Source organism: Apium graveolens, chromosome 1, assembly GCF_009905375.1.
Source record: "Apium graveolens cultivar Ventura chromosome 1, ASM990537v1, whole genome shotgun sequence".
NCBI lineage: Eukaryota > Viridiplantae > Streptophyta > Magnoliopsida > Apiales > Apiaceae > Apium > Apium graveolens.
The window spans coordinates 113,240,734-113,268,360 of NC_133647.1; the positions used below are offsets into that span (position 1 = coordinate 113,240,734).

At 30.6% G+C, this 27,627-nt stretch overlaps 1 long non-coding RNA gene across 2 annotated transcripts; it reads left to right on the forward strand.

The window, feature by feature from the left end:
• Positions 1 to 1,323: 1,323 nt before the first annotated feature.
• LOC141665974 (uncharacterized) lies at positions 1,324 to 27,209 on the forward strand. 2 transcript variants are annotated; one of them, XR_012552154.1, is made up of 8 exons: positions 1,324 to 1,432; positions 2,356 to 2,574; positions 2,731 to 2,818; positions 3,472 to 3,565; positions 17,137 to 17,223; positions 17,350 to 17,470; positions 22,537 to 22,669; positions 26,890 to 27,209. It is a non-coding gene; the product is annotated as an uncharacterized LOC141665974 (long non-coding RNA). The 2 variants fall into 2 exon arrangements; XR_012552155.1 differs by lacking the exon at positions 22,537 to 22,669 and having other exon boundaries at positions 26,890 to 27,207.
• Positions 27,210 to 27,627: the final 418 nt, after the last annotated feature.

A 27,627-nucleotide genomic window follows, 5' to 3' on the forward strand; every position in this document is an offset into this window, starting at 1 on the left:
ATAATCGTCAATTCCTTAACGCTGAAATCTTTGTGGCGAATATAATCCTGGTATTGATGTGAGATTTTAATCAAACAATGGGTTCCTGTATTTTTGTTTGAAAGTGCCGATTTATGTTTTTTGGTGCATCTTTATGTAGTTTTATTTGTTCGTTAATATAATTAAGAGTTCATCATCTTGGAATACGATATACCATTTTTTCATTTATATAATAATTTACGTTTATTAAATTATCGGATAACAATCTTGCGTAACGCGGGAAAAAGTCCCTAGTTTATTTAATACACGATATTGCTTTCGTATTTAAGTTATTCATGATATTTTTTCAAAATTTAAATAAAGATAATTTGTTCGTCTTGACTAAATATTATACACTATTTATCTTAACTAAAATAAAATTATACTATTGATCCAGATTAAAGTAAATTTTAAACAAACTAATTATAATATTTTACTTTAGTCGGTGTTTTGCGTTAAAACAAAATCATAGCTACTATTGATTCGACTGAAAAAATAATTTTATTGAATTGATAATTCGTTGATCGGAATAATAGCATTAGCTTGAAACAAAGTAATTCATACTATTATCCACTCTAAGAAATTGTAGAACTAATCAACGGTAAAATAATTTAAATTAAAATAATATTCGATCAGTTTAAACAAAATAATATATACTATCCATATGAGTTGAACAAAAGTATATATTTATCCGTCCTTAAAAGAAAAAAAAATCAAACTGAATATCGTTAGTTTGATTTGAAGTTTGATTTGATCAGTAAAATGGGTCTCGGGATAAAAAAATTTGAATTAAACTAAACGTGATTTGAATACCATTAAAACAGGATAAAAATTATCCTTTAAATTAAAATTAATTATATTTCGTAAACACACATAAAATAACAATAATACTATATATTTCAATTAGTAATATTTTTTTTCAAATTTAAATACCTCTGAATAATCTATATTTTACCAATTTAATACGTGCCGTGAAATTTTTTGTCAATATATGTGTATATATATAATTATTATCAAATAATATCATATATAAAATATGAATAAACAAATTATGCATCACAGAAGTTGTAATTCAATTAACATTTAAAAAATTATATAAATTAAAAAAAATCCGTGTATCGCACGGGTCCTAAACTAGTATCCATACTATATTATAATAGCCGGAATATGTTTTAATTTAATTTAACGGTTATTCCTATTTTATTCAAATTTTTAAAAACAAAAATAGTTGAAAATTAAAAATTTATCAAAGCAAAATACGTGCAGTTATAATATACACGAGGTATACTCAAATACAATCAGTTATGCCGACTCAGGTTCTAAAGACAACACGGCTCATACAGCCCACAACAACACGCTCCTGTTGCTCAAGAAAATTGAAGAGTTGTCGCTCTCAAACAAACCGTCACTGCAGGTAAATTCAACTACTCTATGTGTATCGTTCTTACGCTTTTAATTTATTTTTTCTTTTACCTGTGATCTCTTTTGTTGTCTCTTTTGTAATTTGTTTTTGCTACTTTTAATCGTTCTACTTGCTTGCGTACTATTTGATGCTTTTGTACTGTTTGATAAAATGCCATAGTAAAAGTTTCTCTTTTGTATTCTCATATTGTTTAAATTGATTGTATTACTTCCCTCTTCAATTAATAGGCTAATGTCCAAAACAGTGATTAGCTAATTAATATAATAATACGTAGTATACCTCCGGTTAATTAATGATTGGATTATGTTTTTTTGGACAACGATTCTCTCAAGTGATAAGGTAATGTACATAACAGGTAATTTACCTCAAATGATTAGATTAGGTTTTTTCTAGAACATCAAAACTTTTCATGATCTTGCTCTATAGCAAATCTCTTCTTGAGAACATATAGTAACATCAAAAAAACGACAGAGAGGCTTTGCTTGTGTCGATTAAAATCCCCAATTAAAAAAAAATGATATTGAAATAGATTACCCCCAGATTGCTAACTTTATTCAACCTCGCTGCCGCATTCGTCGACTGCGACTTCTCCGCCGACGGCCGGGACTCCGATGGCCAAAATTGAGGAGGATGATTTCACCTCCACTATCAGTACAGTAAGTCTCTTCGAAAGTGAGTCATGACACTTACTCTATATCAAATATCACCTTTCTTCATGCTTCTATATCTGAATTTTTATCTGTCAGTACTTCATATCCATAAGCATGGATCATTTATCAAAACTGAATGTTAATTGAAGTTCTTTTATGTAATGCTTATTTGTTGCACCTATTCTTCATTACTACCTTACCGTACATATTCAGCAAAACCCATACCTACATCAATTTGAACACTATCTTAAATTTATAACAAAGGAAATTGTTCCTAGAGCATGGGAAACATCAAATCAAGAAGGGTTGAACGCCGAATAAATTGATCAGGGTTGAACGCTGAATAAATTGATCCAACTACGTGAGCAATTACTCGCCGCCATTTGTTGAGGAAAAACAGGGACTGCTGAACTGGGACTGGTGAATTGGGATTGCCTCTTTTAATTATCTTTCTCCCTCAACTACCTGTCTTCTTATCTATATGTGAGTCTCCAAATCTATTAAATCAGTTTGTATACTTTAATTTATTTTAGTAGTAGTTGTATATGTTTAAAGTTATTTGTGTTGTTTTGTTTAAACTCTGTGTTCGATATTTGATAGATAGGTGTAGATGTGTTTAATTTGTAGTTGTGATTGTAGATGAGAGTTCTTTTAGCGGATTAGTCAACCGGACTATGTCAACAAGGTGGTACATGGCCATAAACTATGTGGATCTTTCTTCTTGAAGGTAAAATATTATACCTTTTTCACCTGCATGATTTAATGTACCATATTAAAGAGACATTGTTATTGTCAGAGTAGCATGCCATCTACAAACACCATAATATTATTTTCGTAAGTGGTTCAATTTACAATTTCTCGAACTTGAGCACATATAATGTGAAGAGCTGTTAGGACCTGAGTTTGAACAAAGCTGCCTTTTTGCTTAAAGTAAGTGATCTTTTATGCTGGTTTACCACTCATCTTTAGAAGAAACTAGAATTTAAGATTTATACCTTATGACTGATTAATTAGTTCTAAAGAATGTTTTAGGCAAATAGAGCTCTAATTTTTTGCAATTGCGTTGTTTGCCTTTGGTCCGACTTGAACACTGACCGGAATATATGCCGGGCCAATATGTGCAAGTATAATTTTTGTTAAAAAAAGGCGTTCTGCTTGAGTTTGATTTTTGAAGTTGTATTGATTTCTGGGAAAAGGAACTTCAGTAGAACCTATATACTAATTTGGTGAAATTACTTCTGTTTACAATTTACGTCACTGCCAATATAGTTTCATATAACACAATTACATAACTGATAGATATCATAACCTTTTCTTAGCCTGGATGAATCTGTGAATATGATGCGCTCTGACCAAACTTTCATATGATGCTTCCTGTAGGTCCTACTAATTAAATTGACAAAATTAAGAAACTCTGCAAAGTGATGAAGTTGGCAAGGTTCTCAGAAACTGTTCAAATTTACGGCGTATTTGTGTAAGCAAATTTTGTAGTGCTGCTATCCATTTCTACATAGTTTTCCTCTATTAGTATTACAACTTTTTTATTTTATTTATATCGATTATGAACAAGAAAAGCCATCTCGGTAATTGCTAAATGACCCTTTAATCACTTATCTGTACTAATTAGTAACTACAATAGCAATATACTTCCAAAGTTATTCAACTCTGCAAAGTGATGAACTTGCCAAGCTTCTCAATAACTGTTTACATTATGAAGTTGATTATAAGTTCAGTTTTTTGATCATTTTGGGTAGCCTGATGCTTTAATATGAAATACTATTACAAAATATTTTGTGAATTTGAATGCCCCTTTAAAAGATATTGTCTAGGATATTTGTTTGGCTAATCATTAAAATTTTGTAATAAAAAGGTTTGTGCAGAGTTGAGTTTTGTTAAAAAAAACTGGTGAAAAAAGTTTGAGGTTCTCTCTCTCTCACGTAATTTCGCCCGCCCGTTTCACATTTTAAGATTTTGAAATATGTGTTTGAGTTTGGTTTGTTTGAAATGCAATGATGTAATGATTCATATGTATTCTGTTTGTGGCAGAGTTGGAGATGTAGATTAGGTGTTCAATTTGTATTATGAATTGGATATGGTGACTTGAAATTCATATATAAAGGTTTATATGTTTTGTGCAGAACAAAATACCCATCTCCTCAACATAAGGTCAGAAGAGAAGGATTAAATCTCTTCTATATATAATAGCACAACAAGGGGATAATATTTTGAGATTAAAAAGTCTCATTGAAAAGATTAAACTACCCCTGTTTTTAATATTTATATGAAAGTTGTGTTTTGTGTGAATCGAACTCAAGTTTATTCATTCTTCTGTACAACCTCGTACCACTACACCATATTGTCACACCATATTGTCACATGTGTTTTTTATCATACATATAATATGTAAGTGTGCTAAAGAAATATTTTATTTAACTTTAAAGATAGCTACTTGAATTCCGCAAAAAAAAAAATAGTTACTTGAATATTTGTACAATTAATTTTAAAGAACTGAATTCCAGATATAAAGTTAGGCATAGTACATAAATGGATTATTATTTTATTGATTATTATTTTTTTGTTTGAAAATATATCTTATATATTTTTAACATATTTTTTTATTATAAAAAGTAATTAAAATGTACATATATAATTTTTAAAGAAAATATTGAAAATAGAATCGCCTATATATAAATAATCTAGATTGGTATTAAATATTTAGATAAGTTCGAATTATAATGACTCAATGAATTTTAGTTTATTTTGAATTTGAAATTATAATTTGGCCCATTATTCAAAAAATACTCGAAATTTGACTATATGACTAGCTGAAAAACATTGTCACATTGTACGTTTAGTAAATTTAAATTAGAAGTTCGACGAGAATATCTTACCAGTGAAATTTTTTGATATCTTAAATTAATATAAATTAATGTGTTTTAGGTGTTTATAGGATCAAGTCAATTGATTATTTGTATTAAAATTACTAACTTCATTGGTAGCGCAATAGTGTTTTGAGACTTGTCCCGATTTTAAAAATATTTGAAATTTGATATGAGATCTGATGAGATTTGTTAAAACTACGGTGATATATTAAATCAATTTATTTTTCATTTTTCACTTTAAAAAAACTAGCATTTTAAAAAGAATTTTTTTAGATAAACAATATTTATTGATCAAGATAATGTTGTACAAATATTTTGAATTATTTTAATATTTTAAATTATTCAAATAAAAGTTATATCTATACTATATTGTAGCATTTTATTCTATTTTAAAAAATAAATATTGTTCAATAATTTGAAGTAATTAACCAGTTCAACTAATATTTATAAAATTTTATCGAATTGAATAATATTTAATTTTAGGAGAATAGTATACAATATTATCAAATTATTATATGAAGAAATATTAGAGTTGTAATGAAAGAAACTTAAAAATAGTTTAAATAACAATATAATTACAATTTTTTCTTCAAATTCTTGAAAAAATCATGAACATTAATAATAAGTCTTATAATATATAATTTATTTTTATGTTACATGATTGATACTCGGTCGTGTAAAAAACAGATATCGATTGTTTATCAGTGATAATGTGAATACCACATATAAATTATTGTAATTTATTTATTACATAATTTTAATTTTTGAATAATTATAAATACATGTTATTTAAGTAATCAATTGTCTCACTAGATATTAATAATGATTATACATGTACATAAATCAGATATTTAGCATATAAATAATTGAAACCATCGTAATTTCCTAAGAAATGTAACATACGATAATTCACATGCTAACATAGACACATATAACATAATCTTATTTTGTTAAGAGTGGTGTAAAAAAACTAACATTTTTCCAAACATACATACGTTAAATTTCAAAAACTAATATTTTTCATTAAAATCAACTTTTATATTAACAGTATTGAAAATTTTATATTATTTTATATTATGATTGCAAGTAATTCTGAATTCGGTTATTCATTTTTTATCTTTTTAAATTGAGTAAGTTAATTGTAAGTTAGTAGAGAACTCAATTATAATATAGACCAGTTATATAGTTTATTTAAATAAAATTCAAAAATTTTGGTCAACTCTGTATTCAACATATATGTTAATTTTTAACTTTTTCTTTGTTAACATACCCACGACATTCTGCATATTAAGTGTATTTGTTTCATTTTAAATGTACACTGACTACTCTGTTTATATTCATTTATTAAATATAATTATACAACACAAACAAGAATATATAATTTTTTTTCATGAGCTATATAGGAAACGTTGTTTAATTTAGTAATGTCTTGTATGAAAATGATACACAGATAAATACGTTAGAGATTATACAACATTTACAAATAAGAATATAACTAAAAATATTATAATTATATGTATAAAAAAACTCTAGAAAATAACTCGTGCCTCGCAAGAGTTATTATGCTAGTTATAATTAATCTTCAAATGATAGGAGAAGACTACCTTCCTCCTCACAAGATCCTAAACATGATGACTCATTCAGTTCATTATCATCCATTTTTTCTTATATTCTAAAATATTAGATTGCAGGTACATTTATTTTTATAAAATTTTCTTATGATGATATCATTGTTTCTTACAAAACAAATCTGCCACTACTAGAACAATAATACTCCCTCCGTCCCAATTTATCTGTCTTATTTGACTTTTTGCGGTCAAATTGACCCAAATTTGACTGAAAATTGCACATAGTAGATTATTGAAGATATTTTTAAAAATTATATCATTAGGAAGTATGTTCAATCTACTTCAATATGTAATTTTTAGTTTTTCAAAATAGTGAAATAATGAGTTTATATTTATGGTCAAAATTGAGTCAATTTGACCATTAAAAATCAAATAATACAGATAAATTGGGACGGGGAGTATACATTAATCGAAGTTGACATAGGTCAGTTAATGATATTTAAAGACGCTTAGATGGGTCAGATTCAGAATATGAATTCTTACAAAAGGAGGAGGTAAATGCACAAGACAAGCAAAACTTTGAATTTGAATCGTCGAATTTTCGTTCTTTGCAAGAAGTGGGTATTTATAGCTGAATAATGATTACCCGAAGTGAAAAGTGAGCCACGTGTTGAAGAGAAGCCCAAGGTTGTACAAACTAAAAACAGAAAAACTTAAAGTACGCGGTTGCATTTTTGTCAATGCATGTATCATAATTTGTTTATTATTTTCTAATTTAACTTTTTTGGCTCTCTCGCCAAAGTTTTACATTGGATAATTTACTTATTAAATCTCTTTATATTTGATTAACCTCCTACAGCCCTGCTCATAAACTTTTTATCAAAGAATTATGTAATTTTTATTACTCCTTCCGTCTTATATTATATGTCATGTTTTGACTAGTCTACGATCAAATTATTTAAAGTTTGACTGCAAATTACGCATAATATATAATTAAATAAATTTTAAAACTAGTATCATTAAAAAATATATCTAATTCTTTTTTAAATGTATTTTTCATTTTTCTAAAATAATATATAAAATTGTCGTAATTGTTTGTCAAAACTTGGTCAACAGAATAAGACATGTAATATGAGATGTTGGGAGTATCATAACTTTTAAAAATCATAACAGGAAAAGAAGTTTAATGTGGAATGACATTGATTGAGTAATGATAGAGATAAGAAATTGTTTACTAAAAATTGATGCCAAATTGAATCTTAAGAAGAATTCAACATCCTTGTGGAATCATTTCGAGACAATCATCAAACATAAATTTTATAATTTTTTACCTTTTTATTGTATTAAGTACGAGGAATGGTCAGAGGTGTTCGAGAAGCATTTATTAGATTTGAAAAATATATTATCCGAAAAGGTAAAGTCAACAATTTTTAGTTAATAATAAAAAAAAATTAAAACAACAAGGAAATAAATTAGATATTTAATAATATATATATATATATATATATATATATATTTGTCCATGCTTTGTACGGATTTTAGGCTAGTATATATTATAATAACTGTAATGGGGTATAATTTGGTTCAAAGGTCATTTCCTAATTTTGGTTATTAAATAAAATTGTGTTATATATCTGCTAAACTACTAATTTGTTAAACTATTAGATATATTCTACTTATCCTACTAAACGACCGTAATGTATCTTATTATTAAAAAATAAATAAATAGTGTTATATATTCGCTAAACTACTAAGTTGTTAAATCATTAGACGGAGTTTACTTATTCTACTAAAGTTATCCTATTATTTTTATTATAAATTTATCTTATTATATATTTATAAAAATATTTTAAAAATTAAAATATGACAGGATAAATAAATTTTTTTAAATGTTAACGAGAACTTGTGTATCTTAAATGAATGAGTTTTGTGAGCAGTCACAGAGACCCTTTTACATTCAAATAACTACTTTTACTAGTTTATCACGTCTCCGATCTCCAATGTCCCTAATATTCAAATAAACATCTAAATCAGGACAGGAAAGCGCGGGTTTTTAATATTATTTCAATCTATTTGAACCAAAAACGTAAAATAGTACAAACATTTTAAAAAATAATGATAGGTAACACTAAATTGCTACTGTTTTTTTACGACTTTGACTTTTCTTCGTGGCACATTAGAAATTTAAATGTCAATTTTTTTATCGTAGTTAACCCGCGGTCGCTACCTTTCGGGTGTGTACTGGGTAAACTCCACGGGCTCACGCAATAGTTTGCAAAACACGTGAACCAAGATAAATCGCATTTAAGCGACGGGATCTGGTTCAGGAGTCATAATCATAAATTTTCCTTTCATGATATTCGAACATGTGACCAAAAGGATAATTATCCACTCTTTAATCAACTGAGTCGATACTTGCGGGCAAATGTCAATTTTTTATAAGAAATTTAAATCTCAATCTCTTCTATATATTATAGGAGAACAAGGGGATAATTTGATGAGATTAAAAAGTCTAATTGAAAAGACTAAAATACCCCTATTTTTAATATTTATATAAAAGATGTGGTTTGTGGGAATCGAACCCAAGTTATTTCATTCACATATACAACCTAAGTTTAGCCTTACGATTACATATACAACCGAGCAGAGAAAGAATGCTCGGTGTATTTTTCATTCACTGATTCAAGCTATATTTATAGCAAGTGAAAGGGGACATGTAATTAATTCAAGTTGTAAAAATTCTACACCTAAGTTTAGCCTTACTATTACATGTTTGACCATGTGACAATCAATTCACAACACTCCCCTTTGATTGTCATTGTGGTATGGATCATAGACTGCCTCGTTAAAACCTTGTCAAAGAAAAACCCAGTGGGATAAAAACTTTAACGAAGGAAAAAGAGTACAATCTCCCCTTGAAAAAACTAATCATTCTCTGAATTTTGTTGAAAAAAATTCTTGAGTCGGCGCATTCCAATTTTCTGTCGTAATTTTCCAAATGTTGAATTTGGTAATGATTTCGTGAATAAATCAGCAAGGTTGTCACATGACCGAATTTGTTGTACATCAATTTCACCATTCTTTTGAAGCTCATGAGTGTAGAAGAATTATGGTGAAATGTGCTTCGTTCTGTCTCCTTTGATATATCCTTCCTTGAGTTGATCAATGCATGCGGTGTTATCCTCAAACATAATGGTAGGACTTCTAGTGATGTATGGTAATCCACATGATTCCCGAATATTCTTGATGATATATCGCAACCAAACACATTCTCTACTGGCTTCATGAATTGCAATAAGTTCTGAGTGATTTGTTGAGGTTGTCACTGTAGTTTACTTCGTAGATTTCCAGGAAATGGCTGTACCACAATATGTAAACACATATCCAGTTTGTGATTTACCAAAATGAGGATCTGACAAATATCCAGAGTCTGCATATCCAATCAACTGAGATGTCGAGTTTTTCGGGAAGAATAATCCAAAGTCTGTTGTTCCACGAAGATAACGGAATATATGTTTGATCCTATTCCAATGTCTGTCCATCGGAGCAGAGCTAAATCTAGCCAATAAATTCACAGCAAATGCAATATCCGGCCTTGTATTATTTGCAAGATACATAAGTGCACCAATTGCGCCTAGATATGGGATTTTAGGACCAAGAACTTCTTCATCATCTTCTCGTGGTCGAAATGGATCTTTATCAGGCTCTAAAGACCTAACCACCATTGGAGTAGTCAATGGATGAGATTTATCCATGTAAAATCTGTTCAAAATCTTTTATGTATATGTAGATTGGTGGAGGAAAATTCCCGATGACAAGTGCTCGACTTGTATACCCAGGCAATATTTTGTCCTTCCAAGATCTTTCATTTTAAACTCTGTCTTTAGATATATGACAGCTTCATCAACCTCCGTAGTTGTCCCTACAAGGTTTAAATCATCCACATATACAGCAATAATCACAAAACCAGATTGTAATTTTTTGATAAAAACACATGGAGAAATTCGATTACTAATATACCCATTCTTTTGTAAATAACGACTAAGTCTGTTATACCACATACGACCAGATTGTTTCAGTCCATACAATGATCGTTGAAGTTTAATGGAGTATATATGACGAGGTTTCTTGAACTCATCCATTTTTAATCCTTCTGGGATTTTCATAAATATTTCACTATCAAGTGAACCATACAGGTATGCAGTAACGACGTCATAAGACGTGTTTCTAATTTTTCTTTAGATGTCATACCTAATATAAAACGAAAAGTAATTACATCCATCACTGGAGAGTATGTTTCTTGATAATCAATGTCGGGTCTTTGAGAAAACCCTTGTGCTACAAGTCGGGCTTTATATCTCATAATTTCATTCTTTTCATTTCGTTTTCTTATGAATACCCATTTATTCCCAACAGGGTTCACACCAATTGGTGTTTGGACAATAGGTCCAAATACTTCTCTTTTACGCAATGAATTTAATTCTGTTTGGATTGCGTCTTTCCATTTTGGCCAGTCTTTTCTTCGACGACATTCATCCACACTTTGTGGTTCAGGATCAGAATTTATGTCTACATCCAATGTTGCGGAATACACAAATACATCATCGATTATGGCTTTACTTCGATCCCATAATTTCATATCATGCACATAATTTATTGAAATTTCATGATTGTTTAATCCCGTATCTTCAGGGACTGGAATCTCTTCAGGAGATAAAACCACTTTAGGGGTATTTGCTTCTTCTGGAGCATGTGCCACTTCAGGGGCAATTTTCTTTATTTTTCTTTTTCGCGGTGCAACATCTTTTACACCGACCGGTCTACCACGCTTCAGGCGTGGCTTTGATTCTGTAACCAATTCTTTTGTATCTGATTATTGAATTGGTATATCTATTCTAGCTGGAGTATTTACTGCAGGTATATGAGATTTAGTTATATTTCTAGAATCATTAAATGCGTCAGGCATTTGGTTTGATATATTTTGCATATGAATAATTCTTTTAACTTCAATTTCGCATTGACCGGTTCATGGATCTAGAAAATATAATCCTGATGCATTCCATGTTATGTCAGGATTAACTTTATTTGAATGTTTATCTCCCCATAAGGGAGTAAACATAGACTCGTCAAAATGACAATCTGCATATCTTGTGGTAAATAAGTCTCCGGTTAGAGGCTCCAGATATCTAATTATAGATGTGGAATTAAAACCAACGTAGATACCTATTCTTCTTTGAGCTCCCATCTTCGATCTTTGTGGTGGAGCAATCGGTACATATACAACACTTCCGAAAATTTTGAAGTGAGAAATATTAGGAACTTGACCAAGTACCAGTTGTAGTGGAGAATGTTGGTTGTAGGAAGTTGGTCTAATCCTAATAATATTAGCAGCATGGAGTATTGCGTGACCCCAAATAGATGTAGGTAATTTTGCTTTCAACAACAACGGTCTTGCAATAAGTTGGAGTCTTTTGATAGGCTAACCCATTTTGTGTATGTACATGAGGAACTGGGTGTTCAACTGAGATTCCTACAGACATGCAATAGTCGACAAAAGTTGCAGATGTGAATTCGCCGGCATTATCTAAATGAATTGACTTAATGCAATGATCTGGGAATTGAGCTCGTAATTTGATTATTTGGGCAAGTAGTTTTGCAAAAGCATCATTACGAGTTGAGAGAAGACAAACATGAGACCATCTAGTTGAGGCATCGATTAATACCATGAAGTACCTAAATGGGCCAGATGATGGGTGTATAGGTCCACATATGTCCCCTTGGATCCTTTCTAGAAAAGTTGGGCTTTCAAGCTGAACTTTAGTAGGGGATGGTCGAGTAATCAATTTTCCTAAACATGCTGAACATGGAAGGTCATTGTTGGAAAGAACTTTAAAATCTTTAAGAGGATGACCAGTAGAATTCTCTATAATACGACGCATCATAGAGACGCCAGGATGACCTAATCTTTCATGCCAAAGTGTAAAAGATTTTGGATCTACGAGTTTGGAAGCAATGACATTGTGTGACTCAATAGTTCTAATTTTCATCATATATAATCCTAAAGAAAGTGAGTGAAACTTTTCTAAGATTTTCTTGTTTCTAGGATTAGCAGAAGTAATAAGAAGATATTCTCTATTAGCCTCAGAGGTAGTTTCGATGTGAAAATTATTGAGTCGAATATCTTTAAAACTAAGAAGATTTCTAGTAAACTTACTAGAATATAATGCATTTGGAATGTGTATGTGGGTACCATTAGGTAGGACGAAACTAGCTTTTCCAAAACCTTCGATTATATTAGATACGCCGGAAATCGTTCCGACTTGAGCTTCAGTTTTGGTTATTTGGGTAAAATATTTTCGGTTCTGTAGAATCGTATGAGTTGAACCACAATCAGCAATGCATATATCTTCAGAATCCATTGTGTATGTAATTAAGAAACATAATTTATTTGATAAGAACATAACACACTACATAGTTCAAACAAAATAAAGCACACAATAGTCACTACTATAATAATTATATGTAACTAATCTTCAGCCTCCCATATGGGAGTTTCGTTAGGTTCATCCAGACCATTAATGTTTATTCCTCCAGTTGTGATTCTAGGGAAATCATCTATGTTATTGTTGGTGAAATTTGTTTCTACCATTTTCTCTTTTGATTTTTGAGAAGATTGGTATAACTTAACAAGATGATCTGGGGTACGGCAATTACGTGTCCAGTGCCCATCCATGCCGCACCTATAGCAAACATTTTCAGTTTTTCATCATCGTGGTGCCTTTCTTTTACTCTGTGATTCAGATTGCCACTTCTGGTGACCAGAGTTGTTATATGGACGAAAATGCTCGTGGCTCCGACCTCGTCCACGGTACCGACCTTGATCCTGTCCACCTCTATACCCTTTTCCACGTACATTCTGCTGGAATGACATGTTATTTACTTCAGGTAATGGAGCAGATCCTGTTGGACGGGATTGATGATTCTTAATCACCAATTCATGATTCTGTTCAGCAACGAGGAGAGTTGATAGAAGATCCCCGAACTTAGTAAATTTGCGCTCCCTATACATTTCTGCTAAGTTGATATTGTTGGGGTGAAAAGTTGATAGTGTTTTATCGATTTTTATTTTTTCCGTAACTTTCTCACCACACATAATAAACCTAGAACTTATTTTGAACAAAGCAGAGCTATATGCTCGGACACTCTTAAAATCCTGAAGTCTTAAATTAACCCAATCATTTTCAGCTGCAGGTAGATAAACTAGTTTCTGGTGATCGAACCTATCCTTTAGATTTTCCCAGAAAATAAAAGGATCCTCGACTTCTAAGTACTCAGATTTTAAATCTTCATGCATGTGGTGTCGGAGAAAAATTATAGAGGTAAAGTTTTCTTCAGCCGTGGATTTATTTTCTGCTTTTATTGTATCGCTTAATTTCTTTGAACCCAAGTGTAACTTTACATCTTGTACCCATGATAAATAATTATCGCCAGAAATGTCCAAGGCAACGAACGACAAGCTTGTAATATTTGTCATACTAAATCTGAATTAACACGAAAAATTATCAAATTTTAATTGACCAATGTAAATATTACATAAAATCCTAGTTAATCGGGTGTGTTAACAAATACGCAATAATCAATGTATATATCATTATTATCATTGATATTATAAACAAATCTATATATAAAATGATAAATGGATTTTCACCCGCCATACGGACGTCTGCGTATGCAAGTTATCTCCGACCAATAATAAATTAAAGTGGACAATCCTGCATAAGTTAGTTAGGGGTAAAAAGTTATTATCCCACAAGTATGCAATTTATAAATTAAGGTTCCTACTATACTTCGGTATTACCCAAAATTACTTCGGTATTACCCAAAATTAAATGGTACCGTAAAATAATAGGCGGTGCTCCGGCCATATATATTTAAATTATTAGTAGAGGGGTAACCACGTCTACTTCGGTCATATATATATAAATTATATGTAGAGGGTGTAACCACGTCTACTCATATATATATATATATATATATATATATATATATTTAAATTAAAATTATACCTTCTCAGTTTCGGCAGGCCTTCGTGCTGATAACGTGTTATAAAATACGGGTTATAATAATAAAAGAGTTGCTAAAGAACTACTATTTTTAACCGGAGAGAGAGCAATATGAGAAGCAGAATGAGCAGAGAAAGAATGCTCGATGTATTTTTCATTCACTTATTCAAGCTATATTTATAGCAAGTGAAAGGGGACATTTAATTAATTCAAGTTGTAAAAATTCTACACCTAAGTTTAGCCTTACTATTACATGTTTGACCATGTGACAATCAATTCACAACAGTGAAACACTTGTTTGTCTAATTTGAGTTTTTTTTTATTTTCCAACTTTACCGTTTTTTTTAGTTGCACAAATGGCAAAATATTCCCGTTTTTTCAAGAAAATGTCAAGATATGATATTATGAGAGCTAAACTCTGAATCTGTGACATACAAAGTTGATACTGGCACATGGGTGTGTAGTGAATTTTAATATTAGTAGTAGAAGATTTGTGCAGTATTAATAGCTCAAGTTTTTGTATGATGAATTGTCTTAATGAGCCTTCTACTGATAGCCAAACTTAAACTAGATGAGGGTAACATAGTTCTATATAATTTACGCAAGTTAGACCAGTTTTTCAGAATCTAAATTCATGTCAACCATAGTGACATTTTGTTGAGAATAATTCAAAATTATTTGAATTGTTTTCCTGGAATTTTGTTGATTAGTTTGTTAGGTGTTTTCAAATAATTAGTAAATAAGATAAATTCTAGTTTTTAGGAGTTTTAGTTTTTTTTTAGTGTATAAAACCACACGTTGGTTATTATGAATAATATAGAAGTATGTATCTCATTTTATTCACTACTTCTTTATATTTTTCTCTCTTTCTTTATTAGTTTAAACACCAACAATGGTATCATGAGCCTTATTGATCTTAAGGGCCTGTGATATAACATAGCCATATCTTCAAATCAAACACCAAATCTTTCTCCTCCATTTTTTAATGGTGAAAATTATCAAGTATGGGTTGTTAAGATGAAAACTCATTTAAAAGGTTTGGGTTTATGGACATGGTTTATGGACATGGGTGGAAAGTGAGAGGGAGATACAACCTCTTACAGACAATCCTACTCTAAATCAAATCAAGCTTCATGAGAATGAGTCAAGTAAGGGTCAAGGGCTTTATCAATTATTCATACGACTGTGTCAGAATCGATTTTCACAAGAATCATGACTTGTGAAACAGGAAAAGAGGCTTGGGATAAGCTAAAAGAATTGTATAAAGGCAAAGCAAGAATAAAGAGGATGCAAGTTTTAAATCTCAAAAGGGATTTTGAGACTTTAGCCATGAAAGAAAAAGACACTATACAAGATTATTATGATAATTTGATGGGTGTTTTTAACAAAATGCGGCTGATGGGAGAAGATGTATCTGATAGCAAAATTGTAGAGAAGCTGTTTGTGAGTTTGCCCGAAAGGTTTGAGTCAAAATTTTCATCTCTTGAAGATTCAAAAGATATAAGTGAACTATCTTTATCCGAGCTAATTAATTCTCTGCAAGCTCAAGAACAAAGAAGAGCAATGAGAAACAAGGAAATGCGGTTGAAGGAACTTTTTTGGCAAAAACTCAAAAGCAAAAATTTATTCAATGTGGTCATTGTAAGAAGAATGGGCACGAAGAAAAAGATTGTTGGAACAAGGAAAGGCCTCGATGCTTTAAATGCAAGAGATTTGGACATGTGTAAAAATATTGTAGAGACAAGACGGAAAAAAGTGTCAATAAGACACAAGTATTTGATGAAGAATTATTTTGATATTGGAGAGAAGTGCTCTAATGTGTACGTTGGTGAGAAGTGCATCAACATGAAACTGTGGAGAGAATGACTCTCGAATGAAACTGTGGAGAGAAGGGCTCCCGAAAGAAATTGTGGAGAGAAGTGCTCCAACAACAATGGTGATGGTGGGAAGTACAACATCATCAAATTAATTTTAGAATTTTGAATTTTGAATTATGAGGGAGTGTTGAGAATAATTCAAAATTATTTGAATTATTTTCCTGGAATTTTGTTGATTAGTTTGTTAGGTGTTTTTCAAATAATTAGTAAATAAGATAAATTCTAGTTTTTAGGAGTTTTAGTTTTTTTTAGTGTATAAAATCATTGGTTATCAGGAATAATATAGAAGTATGTATCTCATTTTATTCACTACTTCTTTATATTTTTCTCTCTTTCTTTATTAGTCTAAACACCAACACATTTCAGTAAATATGGTTTCCTAGGAAGAACATAAGTTTGGATATTTTTTTCTTCCTTTGGTACTGTTTCAGTGGAATAAACAAGTACCTTAATGATAGCATGATCTACTTTAACAGGTATCATTCAGAGCAAAAGTTGGGGAACAATATAAACTTGCTCCGGGATCTGTTCTAGAAAGAGATTTTGGAGCAGTTAACTATTTTATTATAGCTTCAGACTTCAAAATGATGTACCGTATGTCCGTATCTATGGTGTTATATCATAATTTATACTTTTATGTACTGTGGAAATTTAGGTTGCTCGTTACAAGGGAAAGGGAAGGCTAACTGGATTTCAGAAGTCTGGACGGGTTGATGTTGAAGTATTTGTTCTTGGGGAAAAGGTGCAGTTTTTTCTTGGAATTGATCTTTAATTGTATTTTTCTTTGCTAGTTTGCTTACACTAGACCTTTTTTATATACAGAGTATGTCAATAACTTACACACTGTAGCTAACTTTGATTTATGCAGCATCGTAAAGATGGATTTGCTCTTGGGTTTCTGTATTCAGCCTCCAAATTTTGTGTCTTTAAGTTGTTTGAGCAGCTGAGTCTGCCTAGCTTCACAAAATCATCATGATCCAGAATTCAGAGTAAGCCCTTTGCCCTTGACTTGACCACATATGTTAAATGTCACTTCAATTAATAGTTTATTTGATATTATAAGAAGAGATAGTTCAGAATTTCAAATAATTTTAGTAATTCATGTCCAAAGCTTGTATCTTTCACACCCAATGTTATAGAAATCGGAAATCGGGGAAGATCGGTCACATGATCGTATAAGGATTAATCGGTGAATCGGGGATTAATCGGAAGGATTAATCGGTAGAAAATCGGAAATAATTTAAAATTAATAAATATTTATATAAACATAAAAAAAATATTACAAATATTTAAGTGAAATGTACAATTTTCCAGTAACATAAAAAAAATCAATGTCTATGACCAACCGGAAATAGGATAACTAGAAAATACAATAAATCATATTAAATTTTTCATAGAAATTTAAAATGGAGGGGCTAACAGAGACTTGGGCACTTCAGCTTTGTCTTTAATTCTCTCGATTTCGTCTTTTTATTTGGGCCTTAGTAGCAAAAAAGCCCAAAGGAGCCTTTGAATCTTTTTATCTTCTTCTTTCGACAGGTCTCGTTTGACAAATATATACTGAATACAAGTATTGGAAGTAACCAACACTAAAAGTCCGATGATATAACACCGCCATCGCCACCCAGGTTTTAAGCCATTTCAATTAACGCTTCGATAGGTCTTATGCTGTGACCCGATTTAATTATATTTGACCCGAGTTTTGACCCGATTTGATCAAAACCGCATAACGGAGCGATTCAATGAAACTAGATCGGCAGCAGCAACTTTGCCGATTACTCGGCCGATTTATCGGCGGAACGGCCGAGTTCTATAACACTGTTCACACCAATTAACACTACATGTTTATTCCCTAATAATAAATGTGAAATCTTACAGCCTACTAGTACCTTGCCCGTGCTACGCACCCGGAAACAAATTCATTTATTTTTATTATTAAAATTATAAAATTTTAAGCAAATTATTAAGTAAATGTAATTTAAAAATATAAATAATATGTATTGTAATGGTACTAAAAATTAATAGAATATAATAAACATTTATGAACTTAATAATTTTTATTATCCAATAAAATGTAAGTGTTAATTCTTTGCCTTCTTGAGCATGGCTAGGCATTTTTACGCCTAAAACAAAAAAATATATTATATGACATGATAATTGAGCTATTTAAATTTAATACAAACATTATATATAATCGTATTATACGTACATTAATTCAATTACATTGTTCACGGATTTAGATGTCAATTTTCTAATCTCACGATCAAAAAATATAACTTCAATGACGGTGGTAGATTTTGCAACATAAGCTGAAACCTTAAATCTGTTCAAAAAATGATTGTAATGAGTTTTATTTATTTAATAAATAGCAGAAGAGTTTTAAAATAATTTTTCTTGATAAAATAATAATACATATTACCTTCTATCAGGACTGATACAATTGACATGTAATTTCAAGTGTAATCGAGATATTCTTAAGTTGTATAATATTACAAATATTTTTTTTTCAAAATTAGTAGAAGAATTTTAAGATTAATAATTAAAATTACATGCGATAATCTTAAAAGATGAGTAACAAATGAAAAGGTAAAATTGTTGTACTAAGCACATTTGGAGTTGATGAGTAATTTTATTAAGAAACTACAACATAGTGCAAAAATACTAAAGAAATAATCATAAAACCGAATCTAAGAAAAAAAGAAGAGAAATTGAAAGATAATGTTGGTGAACAATAGTGACATAATAATTTAAAATTCATGCAAGTTACAAAAGAACTTGAACAAATATTTTGTGCTACAATTCTATCCGTCCTCTTCTGGTTATCACAGGGTAACTTTGTAATGATAAAGTAACATTTTGAAATTGACAAGTAGGTTTTGAATTCTTATGGAGTGAGGCTTGGACCATCCATTAATGGAGTTGATTCTGTGGTGCTCTTCTCAAGTGTTATTTCAAAGCAGTTTAAAAATTTTATGAGTGAAATCTTTGTGCACAAGTGTATTTATATAAAAATCCTAAAATTATCTGAACTTATCTTTTAGTTTGAATTTTGAAATTTGAAATAATGTTAAAAGATATTTCTGTCTTTATCCTAAAATATTAGTAATAATATTTTAAATGTATATTATAAAAAAGAATTTCATAGCTACTTATATTTTTTTAAATCTTATGTATTATGTAAATATTAGAACTATATTATAGAGATTTTGGTAGAGAATTACATTACAAAGTTATTCAAAATTATTATATATTTGAATTAAATTGAGTTTTAAATATTGGACTACATGACTCAGAAGAGTGAATAATGTTAAAAGATATTATGTCTCTATCCTAAAATATTAATAATAATATTTTAAATATATATTATTTTAAAAAAATTCATAGCTACTTATATTTTTGAAATCTTATGTATTATGTACATATGTCGTGGCAATTTAATTAGAACTATATTATAGAGATCTGAATTACATAACAAAGTTATTCAAAATTATTATATATTTGAATCAAATTGAGTTCTAAATATTGGACTACATGACTCGCAAGAGTGAATAATGTTAAGAGATATTATGTCTCTATCCTAAAATATTAATAATAATATTTTAAATATATATTATTTAAAAAATATTCTTAGCTACTTATATTTTTGAAATCTTATGTATTATGTACATATGCGGTGACAATTTAATTAAAACTATATTATAGAGATTTCTATTACAATTCTTGATTATGAAAGACAATAGATCAAACACTTAAACTACACAACTTTTCTAAAGCTTACTGTATAAAACTCCATTAAAGTACCGATCAATCAAGCTTACAAGACCTTACTCTCATCTCTACCTTCTAGCTACACTATCTCTATTCATTCATCTATATTTTGTATCAAGCAAGCTCGAAAATGTTGCAATATAGGTCTTATATGTCTGTCGCACAAGACTAGACTTCTAACAAACTTTACAACTAACTTTTCTAGTGAAAAGACAAGTTTAGCCCTTGTTTGACTTCAGCTTTGACTGCAGAGTTGACTTCAGATGGATAGTTAACATCCCCCCTCAAACTTGGCTGACCATCAGACATGCCAAGTTTGTTCAGTAAAGACTTGAACTGTGTCGATGGCAGAATTTTGGTGAAGACATCAGCGAGTTGCAAGGTAGTTGGAACATAAGCAAGACTAAGTAATCCTTCAAGAACTTTGTCCCTAGTAAAATGGACGTCAATCTCAATATGTTTTGTTCGTTCATAATGAACGGGATTCTTAGCAATGTGGATGGAACTTTGATTGTCACAATGCAAAGTAATTGGTTTGAGATCACTAACTCCTAGCTCCTCAATAAGCCGAACAAGCCAAGTTATTTCTGAAACAGCAGATGACATAGCCCTGTACTCAGCCTCAAATGAACTTTTAGAAACGGTTGCTTGCTTTTTAGACTTCCAGCTAATTGGAGAATTACCAAGTAACATCAGATAACCAGAAACTGATCTTCTTGTATCAGCACATGAACCCCAATCCGAATCAGAATAAGCTTGTAAAGAAAGTTTGTCAGAAGCTTTCAGGACAATACCTTGACCAGCTGTGGAACCAACATACTTGGGAGTATGTATCAAAGCATGATAGTGTGGCATTCTTGGCTGCTGCAAAAACTGACTCAGATATTGGACAGTGTAGGAAAGATCAGGTCGTGTATGAGTTAAAAATTTTAACTTCCCAACCATACACCTATAAAATGTTGGATCATCATATAAAGAACCATCATGGGCTGTCAATTTCAAATTAATTGGTAATGGAGTGACCACATTCTTGAATTCTGTTAGACCAGCATCATGTAACAGTTCCTTTGTGAATTTCTTCTGAGTCAGTATAATACCAGATGACAAGTAACCAACCTCAATTCCAAGGAAAAAACTGAGCTTACCAAGATCCTTAATACTAAAAGTGATATCTAAATGATTTTTTAAATTGTGAAGGATATGTAAATCATCTCCAGTAAGGATGATATCATCCACATAAACAGCAGCAATGGCACACTTCAATCCATCTTTCCTAATGAACAAAGAATAATCATTTTTGGATTGAGAAAACCCTTTACTCAACGATTCTCCCAGCAACTTTGCAAACCATTGTCTGGATGCTTGCTTAAGACCATACAATGATTTAATCAGCTTATATACCTTGTTGTCGGGATTAAAATACCTTTCTGGAACAACCATATACACTTCCTCATACAAATCTCCATGAAGAAAGGCATTGTTAACATCTAACTGAAACAATGACCAGTTGTGGCTAGCCGCAAGTGCAAGTAAACATCTGATAGTAGTCATCTTCACTACAGGGGAGAAGGTTTCTAGAAAATCAATCCCCCATTTTTGGTTAAACCCCTTTGCCACCAATCTGGCTTTAAACCTTTCAACCTCCCCATTTGCTTTGAGTTTGATTTTATACACCCATTTACAACCAATGGGCTTCTTACCAGCAGGTAAATCAACCAGAATCCAAAGTATTGTTTTGTTCTAAAGCTGCTATTTCTTTGTCCATGGCCTCAATCCATTTAGGGTCCTTAACAGCTTCTTTATAATTGATAGGTTCAACTAAAGATTCAGAAGTAGCAATAAGAGACTTATGTGTGTCACGCAAAACAGAATAGGAGACTAGATTACACCAATGACTCTCTTCTTGGTAAACAATAGAATTGCATACATAGTCACTTAGATAAGAAGGTGGAACAATAGCTCTTGAACTTCTTCTGATATGAAGATCAGAAGAATTGTCATTTTGTGAACCATCAGAATTATCAGAATTGAAATCAGAAATTAGAATGAAATTCAAAATTTTGAGAATCTGAAGTGTGTGATTCATTCTGAAAAAATTGTGGAATATTATCAAAACACCGAGGAGAAAATTCAGTAGATGTGGGAAGAAAGAATTGAAATTTTGTGGAATTTTTATCAGAATTAGGAATATGGAAAGGAAAATGTTGTTCATGGAACAACACATCTCTAGATATAGTAATTTCTAGAATATCAGTATTGAGAACTTTATAATCTTTCTGTCCTACAGGATAGCCAATAAAGACATGTGGAACAGCTCTGGGTGCAAATTTGTGTCTATCATTTTTCAAAGTTGAAACAAAACATAAACATCCAAAAGTCCTGAAATGATCTATAGGAGGAGGAAGACCATGTAATTTCTGGTAAGGACTGATATTTTTCAATACTAATAAAGGCATCTTATTTATGATATGAACAGCTGCAAGAAGGCACTCTCCCCAGAACTGAATACGAAGGTTTGATTGAAAAAATAGTGATCTAGCCGTGTCTAATATATGTCTGTGTTTTCTCTCCACAACACCATTCTGTTGTGGAGTATAAACACAACTTTTCTGATGAATAATGCCTTTTAATTGAAACAATGTCTTCATACCACCTCGACAAAACTCAAGTGCATTATCAGTCCTAACTATATTAGGAACAGTTTTGAACTGATTGTGTATATACTCAAAGAAATCACTTGCAATTTTCACAAATTCTGACTTATGCTTAATCAGAAAAATCCAAGTCATTCTAGTGAAATCATCCACTATAGTTAAAAAATATATATAGCCATCATGTGTAAATTCTCAAAAAGGTCCCCAAGTATCAAAATGCAGTTATTGAAAAGCTCTTTCAGTTGAAGTATTGCTGTCAGGAAATGGAACTCTTACTTGTTTAGCTGCAGGGCATATCTGACAAATACTTTCCAATTTGCAAGGCTTATCAAATATATCAGCAACATGATGCAACATAGCAGGTGGTAGATGACCCATCCTTAAGTGCCAAAGTTTTATCTTATTCTCTTCATTTTTGCTATTTTTTTTCTGTGGTTGCTGTATTAACTTTGGAGGAGATAATCTGAGATGACACTTTTTCTTCTTGTCCCTCCAAGTAATACAATCCATGCTTGAATTTACCAAGAAGCTGTGGCCTTTGTGAAAGGCCCTGAACAAAACATTCTTGATCATTAAAAGTGACTGAACAGTTCAAATCTTTGCAAAGTTTTGGTATAGAAATCAAGTTATATTTGAAGTCAGGTACAAATAACACATCAGTCAGCATTAAATCATTTTGAAGTTGAACTGTTCCCATTTGTTTAATGAGGACTTTTGTACCATCAGGTATAGTAATATATGTTGCAGGCCCTTGAATATTTTCAAAAGTGGAAAATATAGATAGATCACTGCACATGTGGTCAGTTGCCCCACTATCCACAATCCAATTGAAACCAGTAGAAGATATAAGGCAATACTTACCTATTACACAAGCAGTCTTTGAATGATTATCTCTGTCTTCTGATTGAGTATCCTTAGATATCAGTTTCATCAATTGTTGATATTGATTTGCTGTAAAGACAACATTGTCTTTTCCTTTATTTTCTCCTGATTGAACTACTGCTGCTTTCTTTTCTTTATCATGCTTGAAATTCTGTGGATAGCCATGAATTTTATAACACCTTTGTATAGTATTTCCTGGAATTTTGCAATTTTCACAAAAAAATCTGCTTCTGTTGTCATTCTGAGTAAAATTCCTTTTATCATAACCCTGACTCTTGAACCTTTCTGAGAACTGTCTTCTGTTAGCAATACAAGCAATACCACCATCTACAACTGAAACATATTGGTAAGCTTTCTTGTGATTTTCTTCTTGTACTAGCATCCTGTAAGCATGAGAGATAGTTGGCAGTGGACTCATTACCAGAATGTTCCCTCTAATCATCTCAAAATTATCATTCAGCTTCATCAAAAACTCTATCAACCTCCTGTCTTCTTGTGATTTTATCAGTTTCTGAGTAATTTGACAAGTACAATTTGTGCAATTACAACTCTGGATTGGATCAGCTGCATCTAGTTGATCCCACAACATCTTGATCTTAGTATAGTAATTCGAGATGTTATCATTTCCCTGCCTAATTTCATACAGTGACTGTTGCAATCCATACAACAAAGTTCCATATGCTTGACCATATCTCTCAGCTAGATTCTCCCAAATTTCTTTTGTAGACTTAAAATACAATACACTCCTGGCCAAATTCTGATCCAAAACTCCCAAGAAATCATCATACTATTACATCTTTCCCAGGCTTTGTATGATGGATCTGTAGTTGCAGGTGTTGCAATTGTTCCATCAACAAATCCACATTTGTTTTTAGCCGACAAACTGATGAGAAACGATCTTTTCCAGTCATTATAGCCAGTTCCATCAAACTTGATTGAAACTAGTTTCATTCCATGATTATCAAAAGGATGCAAATAAAAATGAGATGAAGGATCTTGAGATGGATCAATTTGATGAATAGTAGTAGAAGTTGATGCAGACATTATTGCTTTCTCAATCAACAAGAAAACTCAAGGCAAATGTAATCTCGAGAGAGTAAGATACAGAAACTTCAAGAAACAGATTATCAAATCTCGAAAGTAATTATTCAAGGAAATAGATGAACAATCTATCAAGTTTCAAGAAACTATCAATGTTTACGATGATTCACAACTAAATCTTTCAACAATCAAAGAAGAAAGTAACACAAACAATTAAGAATCGAAGAAACGAGATTCATGATGTTACCGAAGAAGACGATGAAGAAGACGATCTAAATCAACTGGATAATCATGAAATTCTTGACATTCAGTCGCAGAACCGTGAGCTGGTACTCTGATACCATATTACAATTCTTGATTATGAAAGACAATAGATCAAACACTTAAACTACACAACTTTTCTAAAGCTTACTATATAAAACTCCATTAAAGTACCGATCAATCAAACTTACAAGATCTTACTCTCATCTCTACCTTCTAGCTACACTATCTCTATTCATTCATCTATATTTTCTATCAAGCAAGCTCAGAAATGTTGCAATACAGGTCTTATATGTCTGTTGCACAAGACCAGACTTCTAACAAACTTTACAACTAACTTTTCTAGTGAAAAGACAAGTTTAGCCCTTGTTTGACTTCATCTTTGACTGCAGAGTTGACTTCAGATGGATAGTCAACAATTTCTAGGGAATTACATAACAAAGTTATTCAAAATTATTATATGTTTGAATCAAATTGAGTTCTAAATATTGGACTACATAACTCGTATGAGTGCTCATCATATAAATATAAATATAAATATATATATATATATATTTATACATTATAATACATATAATTTTAGGTGTACTTTTTTTAATAGTCAAATGTAATTTGATGTTTTATATTTTTTAATATTAAAATTTAATTATTATATAAGTTCTAAATTTTATATTTTATATTTTTTCAAATTATGATGAGATTATTATATTATAGTTTTGGTATATTTTGTTTTTATTGATATATAATTACAGATTTTAAATGTTAATTTTCAATATATGAGGTTGCAAAATGTTGTAATTTTTTAATTTTTCATAATATATAGTTATAGATTTAAATGTTAAGTTCAAAATATGAAGTTGCAAACATTTGTTTAGTATAAAAATCATTGAAAATTAATAAAATGGTTTAAATTGATTTTGTAGTAGACTCAAAGTTATTCAAAATTATTATATAATAAAAGCAATGATTTTTTAATATTAAAATGTAAATATTATATATTATTTCTAAATTTTATATTATCTGAAATAAAACTTGATTACTTAACTTTACTTTTTTAATTCATGAGATTATATAATATAAGCAATGGTTTTTGTATATTAAAATGTAAATATTATATATTAGCTCTAAATTTTTTATGTTATGAAATAAACTTAATTACTTACCTTTATTTTTTTAATTTAAACTGATAAATTAATAGTATAAACTCAACCTTCATATGAGAGGATTTTTTAAATGTTAACTTCAAAATATAAAGTTGCAAAATGTTTTTTTGGTATAAAAATAGTTGAAAATAATAATAGTTTAGACTAAAGTAGTAGTAGATAGTAGATTATATGAGTGCTCCACATTTGCTGTCTTCTGATTGGCCGGAATTCTTTGCCTTATTCCTAGACTTGATATTTTAAATGTTAACTTCATTTGAAGTTGCAAATTGTTTTTTTTTGGTATAAAAATCATTGAAAATAATAAAATATTTTACACTGGTTTAGTAGTAGATTACCTGATTACTTAAAGTTAAACCTGAGTATCTTTATGATTGGCTGAAATTCGAGTATTCCACATTTACTGCTTTCTGATTGGCTGAAATTCTCTGTCTTCTGATTGGCTGAAATTCGAGTATTCCACATTTACTGCTTTCTGATTGGCTGGAATTCTCAAATTCTCTGTCTTCTAATTGGCTACAGAAACTCAACCTTTATATGGAAGGATACTCCACACATGTCTCGAATGGTTTATTGTAAATTTATGTCAGCATTCTTCTAAACTTAGCTTATATTTACATCTTTTGTTGATTTTTGCAGCTCGTGTTCTTTTTGCACTGATGTACCATATAATTGAACTGCATAAACCGTAGCATTGAGACAGCTTGTTCGTGTGGTATATTCAGTAGAACTAGAAAACTATGATGGGTAACTTTTGGAAGATTTTAACATTTAAGTACTTAAATTGTTTAACATTTGGGATCATGTAATCTCTATGTGCTACTCTGTAGTCTGTACTGGATTGTTTAACATTACAACGAAAGCCTTGACATATCTAGATAAGATTCCAATGTTTAGAATGAACTTATCCCTCAGGGACATATATCTAGATAATATTTAACATATATATGAATTTCCTATTGGACATACTTGCTAGCACAAGTTATACAGTACATATTTCCCTCTTTATCCGATTTTAAGTGATATTTGACTTATAAACAAGTAAATTGAGATTTAAAGAATCGCACTTGGACATGAATTTTATTTTTGATATGAGAATTAGATGAAGTATGACTGTTACCTTTAATAACTTAATATGCATGTCAAAAGGTCAAACATCATTTAAAAATGGAAAATAGGCAGCAGTGTGTATCACATAAATCTAACATCATATATAGAATTGTAGGACATTTTAGAAACATGAAGAGAGAAATAGTAAGGTGGTTCTACACCACCATCTTTAGCTACATCATCCACCATGGAAGCTGGCACATCCCGAGGTCCAAACAGGCTTCATAATGTTAGCGAATTAATTTGATTAATTTTAGATTTACTGAG